The sequence below is a fragment of the Bison bison genome, unplaced genomic scaffold (genome assembly GCF_000754665.1).
Source record: "Bison bison bison isolate TAMUID 2011002044 unplaced genomic scaffold, Bison_UMD1.0 scf7180017864329, whole genome shotgun sequence".
Classification (NCBI taxonomy): Eukaryota; Metazoa; Chordata; class Mammalia; order Artiodactyla; family Bovidae; genus Bison; species Bison bison.
Genome location: NW_011494901.1, coordinates 5207668 through 5210809, shown reverse-complemented (window position 1 = coordinate 5210809; position 3142 = coordinate 5207668). Strand labels below are relative to the sequence as shown.

The window sequence follows — 3142 nt, the reverse complement described above, 5'->3', positions numbered from 1 at the left end:
GGCTCTAGGTCAGTGATCACACCATCGTGATTATCTTGGTCGTGAAGCTCTTTTTTGTACAGTTCTTCTGTGTATTCTTGCCACCTCTTCTTAATATCTTCTGCTTCTGTTAGGTCTGTACCATTTCTGTCCCTTTATTGAGCCCATCTTTGCATGAAATGTTCCCTTGGTATCTCTAATTTTCTTGAAGAGATCTCTAGTCTTTCCCATTCTGTTGTTTTCCTCTGTTTCTTTGCATTGATTGCTGAGGAAGGCTTTCTTATCTCTCCTTGCTATTCATTGGAACTCTGCATTCAGATGCTTATATCTTTCCTTTTCTCCTTTGCTTTTTGCTTCTCTTCTTTTCACAGCTATTTGTAAGGCCTCCTCAGACAGCCATTTTGCTTTCTTGCATTCCCTTTCCATGGGAATGGTCTTGATCCCTCTCTCCTGTACAATGTCACGAACCTCCGTCCATAGTTCATCAGGCATTCTATCAGATCTAGTCCCTTGAATCTATTTCTCACTTCCACTGTATAATCATAAGGGATTTGATTTAGGTCATACCTGAATGGTTTATTTCTGCTTTATTGACTATGCCAAAGCCTTTGACTGTGTGGATCACAATATACTGTGGAAAATTCTGAAAGAGATGGGAATACCAGACCACCTGACCTGCCTCTTGAGAAACCTATATGCAGGTCAGGACGCAACAGTTAGAACTGGACATGGAACAACAGACTGGTTCCAAATAGGAAAAGGAGTACGTCAAGGCTGTATATTGTCATCCTGCTTATTTAACTTATATACAGAGTACATCATGAGAAATGCTGGGCTGGAAGAAGCACAAGCTGGAATCAAGATTGCTGGGAGAAATATCAATAACCTCAGATATGCAGATGACACCACCCTTATGGCAGAAAGTGAAGAGGAACTCAAAAGCCTCTTGATGAAAGTGAAAGTGGAGAGTGAAAAAGTTGGCTTAAAGCTCAACATTCAGAAAACTAAGATCATGGCATCTGGTCCCATCAATTCATGGGAAACAGTGTCAGACTTTATTTTTGGGGGCTCCAAAATCACTGCAGATGGTGATTGCAGCCATGAAATTAGAAGATGCTTACTCCTTGGAAGGAAAGTTATGACCAACCTAAATAGCATATTGAAATGCAGAGATATTACTTTGCCAATAAAGGTCAGTCTAGTCAAGGCTATGGTTTTTCCAGTGGTCATGTATGGATGTGAGAGTTGGACTGTGAAGAAGGCTGAGCGCCAAAGAATTGATGCTTTTGAACTGTGGTGTTGGAGAAGACTCTTGAGAGTCCCTTGGACTGCAAGGAGATCCAACCAGTCCATCCTAAAGGAGATCAGTCCTGGGTGTTCATTGGAAGGACTGATGCTGAAGCTGAGACTTCAATACTTTGGCCACCTCATGCAAAGAGTTGACTCTCTGGAAAAGACCCTGATGCTGGGAGGGATTAGAGGCAGGAGGAGAAGGGGATGACAGAAGATGAGATGGCTGGATGGCATCACCGACTCGATGGACATGAGTCTGAGTGAACTCCGGGAGTTGGTGATGGACAGGGCGGACTGCCGTGCTGCGATTTATGGGGTCGCAGAGTCAGACACGACTGAGCGACTGAACTCAACTAATACGAACTCAAATAGCAAGAACTGAAACTGCCCTATTCAGCAGTGCATTAAAAAAAATTGAAATACAACATATAGATAAGTGTACACATCGTTCAGTGTAGACTCTGAGTTTTCCTAAATTTAACACTCCTTTGGGAACAGCCCCCAGAAGAAATGGAACAGAGACACAGAACTAGGGCTTCTTTTTTTTTTTTTTTTTAAACCCTCTTAAACCAAAGAGAATATTCAAATCGTTTAAAACCCCTGAAAATCAGACTCTCGGTCCTGTCATAGTTAAACGTGGGGAGGAGGGGCAGAGGGTCCTGAAATGGTAATAATGTAAATCGTAGTATACCCTTAATTTTGATGGCAAATTTACCATCACCAGTATCTACAATACTTCCAACCTCACTGAACCAGTCTTGAGTGACAGTCTTTTTAGCGATCCAGAGATTTAGAAGCAGTTCCTAAATTTACGCATGACATGTGAAAATCTCCCACATCTAGCTGCTTCTTTCCAAAAAAAGTTTAATCAAATTTTTGAAGCAGGAAACTTTTGTGCCAGGTCGTGCCTTTCTTGCCCAAGTGCTGAGCACCCTAGAACACTTTAGGAGGAACAGTCTCTCCAGGTTTCACTCGCCAAACATTGCGCAGTTCTGCCCGAAGAGCTCCGAGAGCTTTCTAGGGTGGTCCGGCACCACTCCCCCCCAGCCGGGAGCCCGAGCCCCTATCCCCCGCCACCGCTCTGCTCTCCGTCCCCGCCCACTTGGACCGAAACGCCGCGCTGTTCCTTTAAGGCCGGACGCCGCAGGGTGTGCGGAGAAGGGCCGGTTCTTCCCGCCTCCTTTTGCACCGCTCCCTTCCCCCTCCCATCGGAGTTTCAGGTGAATGGGTCACGGAGGGTGGAGGCCGCCATACCACTCCTCCTCCCTAGTGTCCACCTCCCCCTTTCTGCTTCTTCAGGCGGAGACGGCGGGACTCCGGGGAGAGCTGGCCGGAACGCCGAGTAGCCCTCGCGGGGAGCCGCAGGTGGGGCTCCCGGGCGCCCGGCCGCGGACTTTCCGCACCCGGGCCGGGGGTTGGTGCGCATGCCCGGGGGGCAGGCGGGCAGGGTGGGTCGGGGGAGGAGGGGAGAGAGGGGGCGGAGGGCTCAGTCCCCAGCGGAGTCCCGGCTGCGCGCAGGCTCTCTGCAAGGCGGCAGGTGCGCCCTCCAGGTGAGCGCACGCCCGGGCTCCCGCCGCGTTTGGTTCGCTGGGAGAAGGTGAGAGCTGGGCGCGGCGCCGGGGGCCCCAAGGCCCCTCCGTGCACTGTATGGTAGGGGAGGCGCAGGCAGAGGACGCCCCGCGGTGGTTTCGGTGGCGGTTTCGCTCCAGGCTTGGGACTCGCGGCAGCCGGAGAGGCTCGGGGCGGCGAAGAGAGCCGCACCCGGCCAACTCGGAGCCTGCCTCCTGGGTCGAGGGGCTGCTTGGAGCCGCCCATCTTTTCCTTCCGCTGAAACAATTCAAGCCACCACCAGTGTCTAGGCGGCGTGGGC

General features: G+C 50.4%; 1 protein-coding gene across 3 annotated transcripts in view; it reads left to right on the top strand.

Annotated features, from left to right (window-relative positions):
* Positions 1-2423: 2423 nt before the first annotated feature.
* Positions 2424-3142, top strand: part of OCLN (occludin) — a 46689-nt gene continuing 45970 nt past the window's right edge. The window contains exon 1 of one of the 3 annotated variants that reach the window (XM_010853579.1): positions 2424-2637. The gene's annotated coding sequence lies outside the window, so the exon portion shown is untranslated. Of the gene's footprint in view, positions 2638-2734; positions 2870-3142 lie in introns of those variants that run through there. The other 2 variants (XM_010853581.1, XM_010853580.1) reach the window with 2 other exon arrangements.